Below are 14,464 nucleotides of genomic sequence, written 5' to 3' on the forward strand. Positions count from 1 at the left end.
GCAAAATTACAGTTATGAAGTAGCAATGAAATAATTTTATGGTTTGAGGGTTACCACAACATGAGGAACTGTATTAAAGGGTCACAGCATTAGGAAGGTTGAGAGCCACTGCCACAGAGGCATCTGCAAGGCTTTACGTGTTCCTCTCCGACTGACCCCAAAATTCTTTGATGGGAGTTTAGGGGTGGAGGATGGCTTAAACCCCACCTTGGGGGAGACTAGAGTTACTGGGTGGGACTGAAGGAGTTGATAGATGTACAGAGTAAATGTGATGGAAGACAATTATTGTATTAGCACAGCATAGGTTGAGCTGTATTAAGAAAACATGCAGATTCCTTGATATTGAAATGGAGAAAATGATTTTGAAAGGTAACACTTGGTTTTTGGAAGGTGGTGTTGGTGGTGTGTGTGTGTATGTACACATGTCCATTCATTCCCACAGTTGCCTGTGAGACACCGAGAAAGTCGATTGTCTGCTCGACTGTAGCTCATGTGGCTAGCGAGACTCCTCAGGAGACTGAAGTCCCAAGTCCCTCTAGGGATATATAGGGATAGGCTAGAGTTTGCGGAGTTCTTACTCTGTGTCCAGCAATGTTCTCCCATTCTCCAGGAGGTCCCAGCATGCCCCAAGTCAGAGGACTTGATAAAGGACCAGATCCAGGGATTCTCCTCTGATGTGGTTCATACTGACAGTCAGCCTGTCAGAACCTAAAGTCATGCAGAGACAGACCTCTGGGCATGTCTCCGAGGGAGTCTCTAGATGGAGAAGGCCCATCCTAGATAAGGCAGCACCCTTCCGCGTGCTGGCCCCTTGGAATACAGAGGAGAAGGAGGAGGAGCACAAGCATTTGTCCCTTTCTGTTTCTTAACTGTGGCTTCAATGTGACCAGCCACCTCAGGTCCCTGCTGCCATGATGAACTGTAGTCCCTGGAACTATGAGCCAAATTAACCCCTTCCTTCCTTAATATGCTTCTTGTCAGTTACGTTGTTATAGCAACAAGGACAGGGAACTAATTAGACAGCTAATAACATAATAAGGGATGGGAGGCCGGCTGATCATTTCAATAAAGATAAATAATATTATTGTAATAGCAACAAGGACAGGGAACTAATTAGACAGCTAATAACATAATAAGGGATGGGAGGCCGGCTGATCATTTCAATAAAGATAAATAATATTATTGTAACATGGATAGGGAAGCTAACTATAGAAAAGTTTTCTCTTCTGCCTGTCGTAGAAGCAATTTCCTGTAACTATCTTCCTGAGAAATCTAATCTTAGGAGTTTTGATTTTCTTTATTCCGTTTTTTTTTTCTAACTATTTTTTCCCTGACTTTTTTTGGGTTTTTTTTTTTTTTTTTAGGCATATATCAGGTTATGGGGCTTTTCTGAGATCATTAGTTTTGCAGAGATGGAAGGAGAAGACATAGTTCTACTCAGAGGAATGACACCGTCCAGGCTCCGCTGCCTTTTCAACTATAGGGGCCAAAGAATTCTCTTTCTCCTGTGGAAGGTCAGTATTTGAGACCTAGAAGTTAGTTGACTGTGTACATAGGAATGGGAGAGAAACTTACTAAGCTGTTTTGTACATTGGGGCATCATGGGAAGATAAGTACCCAAAATACAATGGAATCTAGAAGCTTCCATACCATCTTCTTGGGGGAGGGAAAATGAGGACTGTAGCCAACTTAGAAGAAGAATAAATAGTTTTTAGAAGAAGGAACCGGCCTTAAAGACTGAGGAGAGTTGGGGACAAATGTCATCAGGGCTCTGGGTGTTGCTTGACTTCAGGGTCATCTCCCATCAAGTGAGTTCAGGTTCCTTTGTTGGGGATATTTCAGAAAGACACCCTCATTTTTGTTGGTCTGGGGTTCAGGTGATAAGGTAGTTTTAGAGAAAGCCCTCTGAAAGTTGCCTCCCTTAAATCCAAGGAACAGATTTTAGGTGCCATTTCTGAGCATCAACACTTCCTCTCACTCTCAATACTTATTCCCCCCCCCCCCCCCGCCCTAAAGTTTTTGGGTAAAGAGCAATCTCTTGGAGCTTCTAAGATTTGTTCTTTCTGTTCCTAACTACATCAAAATTAGCTGTGAACATTATAATTCTATGACTCACTTGGAAAAGTATAAAGGAAGGCAGGTGATTTCTCCCTCCCTCCCTCCCCCTCCCTCCCTCTTTCTCTCCCTTCCTTCCTTTCTTCCTTCCTTTCTTTCTTTCTTTTTTTTTTTTTTTTTTTTTTTTTTTGGTTTTGGTTTTTCGAGACAGGGTTTCTCTGTGTAGCTTTGCGCCTTTCCTGGAACTCACTTGGTAGCCCAGGCTGGCCTCGAACTCACAGAGATCCGCCTGGCTCTGCCTCCCGAGTGCTGGGATTAAAGGCGTGCGCCACCACCGCCCGGCTCCTTTCTTTCTTTCTTTCTTTCTTTCTTTCTTTCTTTCTTTCTTTCTTTCTTTCTTTCTTTCTTTCTTTCTTTCTTCCTTCCTTCCTTCCTTCCTTCCTTCCTTCCTTCCTTCCTTCCTTTCTTGCTTTCTTGCTTTCTTGCTTTCTGATAAAGCTAATGCAGGGAGGGGCACCCGAGATGAGACCACCCAGGGCTCTGTGCATTCACACCTGTCAACACCTCTCCAAGTATACATGGTCCTCTCCCTCCTAGCCAGTTTGACCCCAATCCACCCTTCTCAGCCCGTTCTCCTACTTCTGAATCTCTTACACACCAGCCATTCTATCTCCTGAAAATGCTTGGGTCTCTCAGTTTCCAGGCTCAACTATGTCTCCTTACCCAAAGGAGCTACCTCCTTCTCTTGCCCCTCACTGACTGCATGGAGCCCTACCCCTTCCTGAAAGCATGGCTAAAATTCCATCTCCTTGACACAGCCATTCCTACTCACTTCTCAGCTGGAACGTAATTGGTATCCTCATGAGACGCTGATCTCATTCATGTACTTGACAAATATTTGTAGAGCACCTAGAATTTACTAAATAAATACAGTGCTAGGTGTGGGGAATGCAGTGATGAGGAAACACCATGAATAACCTTTCTGTCCTGTGGCCTGGTTATAGGTTCATCTAACAGTTCTTTGTAACCCCAGAAAGACCATAAGTACTCAACAGAGTTTACTGGTCTGGTGGACTGATGAATGCACGCTTTATTTTTTTTTCATTCTGAGTTTGTATCCAAACCATAAATGACCGCTCTAAATAACCAAGGCTGCGTGTGGAAAAACAGAGGAAAACATTTAGTTCTTATTATAAATAACAAGTGATTGTTTTCTCCATCTAATTTAGAATTCCACTTTACCAAATATATCCCAGGGAAACACCCCAGGACCCAAAGGAGACAGTGGCTGTAAACAGCTTCACTTCTGGTTTGGAGACAGTGCTGAATTCCGGAGGAAGGTCGTGAAATCCTAGCTCTCCTTGCCCTCTAAGGGGATGTAAGCTAAGTCTTCAGTGCATTTGTGTGTTTAGCCCCTAGGACTGGCCCAGCAGTGAGCTCAACCCACAAACCACCAGGCAAGGAGTTGAAAACAAGATAGACAGACTTGGAGCATGAGGAACAGCATTGCTCAGGGGCCTGGAATCTCCATCCTCGAAGCCAACTTCTGGTTAACCACGTCACTTCATTAGCGACCTTGTTCTTTGGTACATAGATTCTTCCCCGTACACTGTGTCTTTTTCCTTCGTTAACCAGACTCGTCCTTCCCACCAACATTGGTTTATACTAAAAGATGGCAAATGGCACATGTAACTGGTATTTTCCTAAGGTCTAAGGGATGGCTACGGTTCTTGATGACTTAAATGAAAAAAACAAATGACATCAGCTGCTTCCTTCTCATAGGCATGCTGTTTTAAAAGAACTTTGAGGTTGTGTTTATAAAAATATACCAATGATTATGCAACGAGTGAGATCTATGTTTCCACCAATTCTTGTTTCAGTTCATGGAGATTTCAAAAAATTCAGCCCTCATTTGATTGGATTAAGACCCCTCCAGGAGATAGAACTGATCCCTGACACTGCTCAGATGCCAAGAACCTGAGACTCAATAGACCATGGACCTAGAGGATAATCAAATACTACTGTTCTGCTAAAGGGCCATGGCAACAAAATGACTCCTAATGACATTCTGTATACTCATAAATCAGTGTCTTGGATTCATGGATTTTTTTGTATACTCTGGATGCTGCTGGAGGCTGGCCCTCCAGACAGTAATAGTGTCTAGCTCAGCTACCATCAGAGAAGTTTTTTCCTGCAGTAGATGGGAACTAATACAGAAACCCAGAACTATACAATACGCAAAAAGAAAGGCGTTGAAACACTCAGTCTTTAACAGGATGCCTTCATCAAACCCTCTCCTCAGGGCTCAGGGAACTCTGTGGAAGAGAAGGCAGAAAGATTGGGAAAGCCAAAGAGGATGGAGTATCCTCCCTCTGAGGACACAGTGTCTTTCAGACACAACAGGGCTGACACGTGTGAACTCACAGAGACTGTGGCAGCATGCACAGTTGCCACATAGGTCCAAACCAGATGGGGTCCAGCACTGAGAGGCAGAAATAGATACAAGTTCCCACCCATAAGCAAGAAGCTATCTCCAGCTGACAGCAGCTCATGCAGGAACAATAGTTTTCCTCAGCAGAGTCTCACTGGTGTATAAACCACACTTACACACTTAAGGGCAGGGCCCATGCCCAGCAGTAGAAGGCCAACGCAGAACTAGCTCAATGGTATTTGGGGAGAACTTTTTTAACCTTACTGACCTTTTGCTTGTATATTATGGTTTCTGATTTTGTGAGTTTTGTTTTATTTGGTGTGGGTGTGTATTTTAATTCTGGACTGTTCGTTAGTTTATTTGCCTGATTGTTTTCTAAAGAGAGAGAGAGAGAGAAAGGTGTGGAGTTGGATGGGTGAAAGGTGGAGAGGATCCATGAAGAGGAGAGGAAATGGTGATCAGAATATACTGTAAGCAAAAATAAATAAATAAATTTTCAATAAAACAAAAAAACAAATGTCAACTCACCCCCCTCAAAAAATTTTATCCCTCAAACTTTTATACTTACTTGAGTAGCAAGGGACTGTAATCTACAGATTATAAGAGACTGAAATCTATGGATTACAAGGGACTGAAATCTATGGATTACAAGGGACTGAAATCTACAGATTACAAGAGACTGAAATCTACAGATTACAAGGGACTGAAATCTATGGGTTACAAGGGACTGAAATCTATGGATTACAAGGGACTGTAATCTACAGATTATAAGGGACTGAAATCTATGGGTTACAAGGGACTGAAATCTATGGATTACAAGGGACTGAAATCTATGGATTACAAGGGACTGAAATCTATGGATTACAAGGGACCGAAATCTATGGATTATAAGGGACTGAAATCTATGGATTACAAGGGACAGAAATCTATGGATTACAAGGGACTGAAATCTACAGATTACAAGGGACTGAAATCTACAGAAAAAAGAAAGCGTGGGGAGGATACATTTGCTGCCTTAAGTTAGCACTGACCATAGCATTTGGGGGTCCCCTGTGATCTCAAACCAGGAGTCACATGACAGTAGGAAAGAAACTGAATGATCTTCCCAAGGCTCACTGTGACCTTCAACACCTAAGATGCTGAAGTACCATGCCCCAACTCCTGCTCACTCTAGGCTGGGCACACCAGTGGGTTTCTGGAGAAGCATTTGCATGACTAATAATAAAAGACCATCTTAGAGCTATGCTTAGCCTCTCTGAGGAGCCGTCATTGGAGTTCTGTTAACTGGCTGTGGATTTGAGTAAGAACAGTTTTGTGGGCTATAGTGATCCCGCCCATAGGCATCTGGGGAGGAGTGTGCTCAATAGGTCCATTTCTCATCTTACAACAGTGAGTACTGGTGGTGGCTGTGCTATTACTGGATGTTTGTGTCCCCCCTCCCCCATTCCTCCTGCCCTGCCCTGTTCATATACAGAAACCCTGATCACCAAGGTCATATTTGGAGGTTAAGCTTTTGGGAGTATTAGGTTTAGATGACACCATGACAGTGATCCCCCCCCATCCCCCCAACATACACACACACACACACACACACACACACACACACACACACACACACACACCATGCACCATTGCAGGACTAGCGACCTTGTAAGAAGAGAGAGAGATTAGAGTTCTTGCCCTCTCTGCCATGGGGGAACATGGAAGATGGCCACCTACAAACCAGGAAGCTTGCCTGTACTAGGAACGAGATCTGCTGGTGCCTTGTTCTTAGACTTCTCAGGATCCAAAAGTGTGAGAAACAAATGTCTGTCATGTAAGTTGTCCAGCCTGGAGCATTTGGTCACAGTAGCTTGATGTGACTGTCCCTGGTGAAAAGAAAAACACTCGAGCTCAGTTCTTGGAAACACAGAACCATGCCTTTTCTTATTCACTTAAAATTTCTAACAATTGGTATTTTTATGCCCACTCTTTTTACCAGCCTAGTACCATCTCCTGTTTTCTGGCTGCCTCCACGTTGATGTCATTGTCTAGATAGATCCAGCTACAGGTACATGAAGACTTACTCAGGCATCCTCTGTGACCTCTGTCCCCTCTCCAAGCATTCTCCCTCTCAGCTCCAGCCTAGATGTGGGATCTCCTGGACCCCAAACACTCAGTAGACATTTGTGTAGGTCTAAAAATTAAAGCATCATGGCAAATGTTCCTCAGACCTTAAGTTGGAAGATAATGACTGTAGCAGGTACAAAAAGAAGAGGCTGAAAACTGAAAACCCATGGCAGGCATTTTCCATCTCACTTCCTGCCTTCAAGCCATTTGGGCCACCTTTTCTTTGGGGTAGGAAGACCACAGCAAATCTCCAAGATGGGAGAAAGCCATTTGTGAGTGAAGCCATGTGTTGACAGGCTGGCTGAGGACACCACGTCCTCACCCTGGGTCACACCACTCTCTACCCAAGATTTAGCTACCCCATAATTTCATAGCACACTCCTATTTTGGATTATCTAAAGGTTACATGAAATTCATTTCTAATGAAAATGTAAGAACTCTGGAAAGCCAAGCAGGGGAGACTGCTTTACCTTAGGGTTAGAGCTGCCAACTCAGAAAATCTGCCAAGTTGAAAACTAGAATGATGGGTTTCTGTGGCTCCCTGACCAGTACGAATACTTGTAATAAGAATAAGAGAAAAAGAGCCCAGCCTCAGAAGAATTTTCCCTCTACTCAGCTGAAAATTAAACCAGACAGGCAATTACCAGGGTTTTGCCATAATATATACTACACGGACACCACACTGATGGCACGTTCCATATTACATGGTTATTATTCTGAAGTTTGCATCTAATCATCTTGTTAGGGCTGATATTTTCATGTGGTGAATGGCTATAAGCTGAAAGTCAAGTGAGAAAGGCATGGGTGGGCAAAGAAAGTACAGATCCAATAAAGTAAGGCTTGTTAAAATAGGACCACCTTGGCAGAGGACCGTAGATGAGGGTGCTGATGGTGAGCTCTCAGAGGCTGGAGAAGCACTAGAGTGGTACAGCCGAGAAGCACTGACTTTAATGCCATAGTTTCTGCCCTGACTCATTTTGAATCTCACTCAACTATCATGCCACAATTATACCTCTTGTCTCTTTTATACTGCTCTCTACATTTAATGAGGGGGGGGAGGAGAAAGAGAGAAGAGAGAGGAGAGTGTAGCTGAAAGTTTCTCTGGTCCTGCCTGGGCCCTGCAGTCCTGTGGCCTGCTTATAAAATAATCACACAGAGGCTTAATATTATTTAAAACTGCTCAGCTATTAATTAGCTCAGATCTACCACTGACTACCTCTTACACTCAAACTCCACCCATTTCTGTTCGTCTATATGTGCCACGTGTTCTATGGCTTTACCTGTGTGCTGCTCCCTGGGCAGCAGGCTGGCGTCTCCTTACTCAGCTTTTTTCTTCCCAGAATTCTCTTTGTCTCTTATTCTGCCTATACTTCCTTGCCTGGCTACTGGCCAATCAGTGTTTTTATTAAGCCAGTGTACAAAAGCATTATCCCACCACAGCATTCTATCGACTGGACATACAGGACCCATAGGAAGGTGACAACTGAACTTTGTAAGGCAAAATGGTCCTTCAGGTTTCTGCTTCACAGAAGAAACTGCCAGACACAGGAAGAAGTGACTCCAGGCCTGTGGGCTGAAGAATGGATGCCCCCACATTGCAGAGGAACTTTAGATAACTGTCCAGGTAGCCAGCTGTCTCTGTCATTCTAGATTTTTTGGAAGTTGCTTACAATGCTCTTCCTGTTTACTTGGATATTATATCCTTCTGAAGTCTTTGATGTAGTTGAAGACTAGATAGTTATGATTTTTCCTTAGTTATGATAAAAGGTAAGTTAGGTATGAAACCTTAGACTCACAAATATGGGATAAATAGAATATTTTCTTTGAATTTGTCAAATATAAATAGACTAGATATTGTAATTATAATTCTTGCTTGATAACTTTTGTTATATATAGTTTTACTATGTTAAAGTTAAAACTTTCCTTTTTAATTAAACAGAAAAGGGGAAATGCTGCAGGATAATGTGTTTGTACTCTGGTTTAATAAAACACTTATTGGCCAGTAGCCAGGCAAGGAAGTATAGGCAGAATAAGAGACAAAGAGAATTCTGGGAAGAAAAAAGCTGGGTAAGGAGATGCCAGCCTGCTGTCCCGGGACCAGTATGTAATGGTACACAGGTAAAGCCATGGAACATGTGGCAACATATAGATGAGCAGAAATGGGCTGAGTTTAAGTGTAAGAGGTAGTCAGTGGTAGACCTGAGCTAATAGCTGAGCAGTTTTAATTAATATATGCCTCTGTGTGTTTACTTGGGTCTGAGTAGCTGTGGACTGGGTGGGACACAGGAAAACATTTTGCTACAGGAGAGAGGGGGGAAGGGAGATAAAACATGTTAAAATATAATATTATTTATATTACATGTTAAATATATATATATATATATATATATATATATATATATATATATATATATATATATTTAAGTTCCTAGAGAACATTCTAATGTTCTAGGATGTTCTGACCTTTCATTAGCAAGAAAGGAAACAGTTCTAGGAATGCTGAATATAAACTCAGATCCATTTCGATGGTCTATTCAAGTGACTTTCTGCTGTAAGCCACTGGGTGCTCTGTGGGGAAGGGTGTCATTTGCTGGGAACTAAATTGAGTCCTGCTTTAGTCATGTTGAACAGGATCGATGATGTAAACCAGGCTGCTGTTCACTTTTCTGTTTCTGTTTTGCTTTCTAGCAGCTCGTCCATTTTTGTGCTCCTCGCCTTCCCCCTTTCTCCACACCCTCCAGTTCTCTCTTCTTTGAGAACTGATGTTATGTTTCCCTAAGTTCATTTCCTACTTTTTCTAATGTCCTCATTTCTCCATTGGAATGAATGTAAACTTTCACCACTGGGATGTCTGGAATCTTCCATCCTAACATTTGAGTCTGCTGCTCCACTCAGCAGGTCTGAGAATACAATTTGACTTCTTACATCATATTCTAAACAGTAGAATTTCTAGAGAGAAGATTTGTATTTTTTTCTCCGTTGTGGTAGATGGTCATGTGAAGTACATTCAGACTGAAGAGCCAAAGTGCCACTTACTGGTAAAGTAGCTTACATGTAAATTGTTGTCTATCATAATTATATATCTGACTATGTGTTCTGACTTTGAACTAAAAGTCAGCATGTATATGTCATGGAGAGTTGTGTTCTGCCCTCTCCAAAAGTTGAAATGCCAGAGACCTTTTGAAAGCTGTACCCTTAACTACTAGTTACTATCAGTCAGTTAAACTTGGGGTATAGGACCAATTATTTCTCCCCTATAGCTATATGTCTAGTTCACAATGAGACTTGAAGGTTCATACTGCATCCAGCAATAAGAATAAATCCATAATTGAAATTAAAATGCAACTGCCTATTGGAATAGTCATCTCCTGGCTGTATTCTTTACTGGTATTTTGGGAACAACCTGTGTAACTGGACACAATACACTCAGATTTTGATGAGTTCAGTGCCAAAACAATCATGTTGAAGACACAAAAGTAGAGAAGGACTTACTGCTTGCAGTAGGTAAGGAAAACATCACAGTCATCTCCAAAGTGACGCCTTCAACAAAGAAAGTGGGGAACCGTATTCAGGGCTCTATGTACACTCACATAGGGACGTTCTTTAAGGCGGGGTACATTACTGATAAATAGTAAGGCTAACATTTAAGAAACAAACTCTGAAGCACATTTTAGCTCAAGGTCATGAAGCACACCTTTAAAAGATAAGAAAGATGCACAGAAATATCCCTGGGGATGCTCAGTTTGTATCATAAAATTTAAGCTGAAAATAAAGAAAAGGGCACTTTGAAGATAATGGCGGATTACCCCTAAAGGTGCCTGACTTACCTAGCAACTAACACTTAGGGACCAGCAAATACTGTAAAGGTTGTGATCCCATTTTCTGCTTCCTGCTGTTCTCTGTGTAGCCACATGGAGTGCTCTACAATAGTGGATGAAGAAATAGTTGATGAAGCAGAAAATTAAAGCAAAAGCCATTGAAAGATGTTTCTGGAGAGCAATTCTTTGCTTTGCAGATCTGGAATGTGTTAATCAGTTATAGAACCCTGGGTGTGTTCTTAGGAAACTAAATCTGATTTCAAGAGAGCATAGTCCCAAAACTATACAATGACTCAGAGAATGCCTTACAACCCGAGAGTAAATTGATAGAGAACCTAGATACTTGATTCTGGTCCTTCATTTCTTTATCCCTTCTGTAATCATTATGTTGCCTTAGCAAACAGAACTTTTATATGCACACTTTGTCATATAAGGTTAAGAAAACCAGCTCAACTCACAGGGGCTGCTATGAGCAATACCACTAGAGAGGTTGACCAGATGGCTGTGAAGGCACCGATTTTCTTGAGCCCAAAAATAAATGCATTCTTGGGTATGAAGCAACTTATAGCTGGGAGCCGTCTGCTGCATTACTCTACCACCTTCTATACAGTACAATGTAATGGTTTTGAATTCCATAGACTGAATTGTTGAACCAGGCACTGGCCTCTAGGCGAGTTGGGAGATGCTGGCTGTGCTCAGACATCTGGAGAAGAGTGTGTTGGGGTCAAATTCAAATAGGTGGTATAACAGAGAGTTGAATTCTGTATAGTGTTGCAATCAAAGTGATCCTTAGGTTACAAGTAAGCCTGTTTGAACACTGCTCCACGTGGGCTATTTGGATATTTTTTCAGCAATCACCTTTTTTAAAGAGGGAGAACATGGAATTTAGAGAGAGCTACACTTATTAAAACAAAACAAAAACTAGGGCTAGCATTTACTGACATTATGAAGTTACTTAAATTCTTTTGTTTTTGTTTTTTGTTTTTGAGACAGGGTCTTACTTTGTAGCTCTCGCTCTCCTGAAACTCACTATGTAGAACAACCTGGCCTCTAACTCACAGAGATCTGTCTCCTTCTGCCTTCAGAATGTTGGGATTAAGTGTGTGTTGCCACCACAGATGGCTTCTACTTAAATTCTTTGAACATCATTTCACAAATCTGTAAATTAGAAGTTACACTTACCTTGTGAGCTATTACTGTTTCAGATTTATAAGATCATGAAAAAACAAAAACAAAAACCCAAAAATGGTTTACTAGTTCAGATCACTTAGCAAACACCAAGCATCATCCCTCTCTCTTTTGTCCTGTTTTTTTAAAAATTTTTCTTATTGCTATCTTTCTTATTCTTCTACCTTATATCTGTCTCTATAACTGGGGCAATTACTCCTGCATAAAATGATCCTGCTTAGAGTGAGGAGTTTTTTTCTATTTCTTTTAACAAAGCTATACTCTGCAGCTCAGGCTGGCCTCAGACTATTCAGCATTTCTCCTTCTGAGTGCTGGTATTACAGATGTTCACCACCAGGGCCTGGCTGAGTGAGATATGATTGGAGTAGGCTGCCCTCCCCCCTCTCCCTGCCCCTACCCCTCCCCTTCCCCTTCCCTACCTGCCATGGGGTGTGTGTGTGTGTAAATGCAGGAAAAGGGTTTCAAAAGAAGGAGTTCATTAGTTACTATTCTTGTTACTGTGACAAAACACTTGACAAGCAAATGAAACTTAAAGAAAATAAGGGTCATTGGGACTCAGGGCTTGAGGATACACTCCACTGTGGTAGCAAGTAGAGACTGGTCACATGATAGTTCCCATCAAGAATCAGAAACATGCCAGGTGGTGGCGGCGGCGGCGGCGGCGGCGGCGGCGGCGGCGGCGGCGGCGGCGGCGGCGCACGCGTTTAATCCCAGCACTCAAGAGGCAGAGGCAGGCGGATCTCTATGAGTTCCAGGCCAGCCTGGGCTACAGAGTGAGTTCCAGGACAGGCTCCAAAGCTACACAGAGAAACCCTGTCTAGAAAAAAAAATCAGAAACATAAATTCTGGTGTTTGGATCTTTCTCCCCTTTTATCTTTTTTATTCAGTCTAGAACCCCAGCTCATGGGATGGTCCTGTTCACATTGAGGGTGACTCTTCCCTCCTTGATTAAACCTTTTTGGAACCACCTCAACAGACATACAGAGGTGTGTCTCCTAGACAATTCCAAATTCAATCAAGTTGACAAGGTCAGCCATTATAAGGGGACAATGAGCCAAACTTTAATGAATTTAGAGTGTGGGTAGTGTATTAGGGTGGATGGGTGGACACTCCATGGTGTAAATATATAGATAACAGGACAACTTTCAGTAGTTGATTCTGGTCTTCCACTTTGTTGAGCCAGGGTCTCTCCTCTTCTTTCTACTGCTACACTGAGTACTCCAGGCTAGCTGGCCCATGAGCTTCTGGATGATTCTTCTATTGCCATCTCCTATCTCTCCATGGAAGTTCTGAATGAACACCCATTGACCTAATAGGATTTTGCTTTCTTGTGCTGTATAACAAATTATCCCCAAACCTACAAGCTTCAAGGAACCATTTGATTATGCTCATGGCTGTGCACCTTAGGAAGTTGGACAAGGCATAGAGTTTATGGTGTTTGGGTCTCAACAGGGACATTAATGGCTGTGGTGGTTCAGTGTTTGGAGCTGGGCTACCTGGAGCTGTCTTATTTGCTTGACTAAGTTCTTTCAGCCTCCCTAGCCATGTGTCTATGCTGTTGCTGAAAACACTGACACCATGTCCTCTCCAACATGACAGCTAAGAGATACACAAGAATCTAGTTTCCCTGGGAGCTATAATTTCAAAAAAATAGACCAAAGATGCATGTATTTTCCTGACCTGGTCTTGGAAATCAGGACCATTGTTTCTTTGCAATTCTACTGGTTACTAAATGCAGAGGAGAAGAATTGAGTCTCCCGACCTCTGCTACCAACTCTAGTTTCCTGAGGGACAAACTAAATAGGACTGTTGTGGAATATTCTTTTAGCTATGTAAAGATGTCTTACATTTGGTTTATGCTGTGGGATATGACTTTAACTGTGTGTGTTACATTTGTTTATGCTGCATTTGTTTAATGATATAAGAATGTGTGTTTAATTATGAAAAGATGTGTTTGCATCTGTTTCACCTTGCCTGCCTAAGGTACCTGATTGGTCTAATAAAGAGCTGAAAGGTCAATAGCTAGGTAGAGAAAGGCTAGGTGGGGCTGGTGGGCAGAGAGAATAAGTAGGAGGAAAAATCTAGGCTCTAGAGGAAGAAGAAGAAAAGGAGGAGAGTGAGGAACATGCCTAAGGCAAGAAGCCAGGCAGCCACCAGCTCTAAGCACGAGAAGCAGTGAAAGTTAGATCTACAGAATGAAAGAAAGGTAAGAAGTCTCAAGGCAAAAGGTAGATAAAGAGAAACAAGTTAATTTAAGTTAAAAGAGCTAGCCAGGAATGAGCCTAAGCTAGGCCGAGCATTCAAAACTAATAATAAAACTCCATATCATGATTTGGGAGCTGGTTGGTGGTCCCAAAGAAAAAGCCTGGTGCATAAGACCATGTGGGGTGTGAGGTACAGTTATGTGCATCTTTAGAAATATGATCTGCCAAAATGACAGTAGAATTGTGAGTGAAGTAAGGTAATGTATAGGGCAATTTGATCCCCATTTTTACTGTCCATCAGGAAGTTTTCAAAGCAAATGCTCACTAAGCTGAAGCTCCATGGAAGTTACCCAAACACAGACTGTGTGTGAAATGGTATTTAAAACAAATGGAACATGGCAAAGCCCCAGAGTCTGCTGGGAGCCAGGCCATATATAGTACTGAAATGATTTCCATATGGCTGCCTTACAGGGTGTAAGTGTGGAACCTAGGGAAGAAATGTGTCATGAAGCTGGTGGAAAGGATGGTAGCATGATGGTGAATTCCTGTGATTTTATATTGCTTTACTACCCTTTATAAACACAAGTTGGACTCCCTGTTAGGCACAGGACTTGGTGGGCACTAATGGATTTCAGTTTCCTCTTCTTCTGGGTTCCTTG

The sequence above is a fragment of the Peromyscus maniculatus genome, chromosome 5 (genome assembly GCF_049852395.1).
Source record: "Peromyscus maniculatus bairdii isolate BWxNUB_F1_BW_parent chromosome 5, HU_Pman_BW_mat_3.1, whole genome shotgun sequence".
Taxonomy (NCBI): Eukaryota; Metazoa; Chordata; class Mammalia; order Rodentia; family Cricetidae; genus Peromyscus; species Peromyscus maniculatus.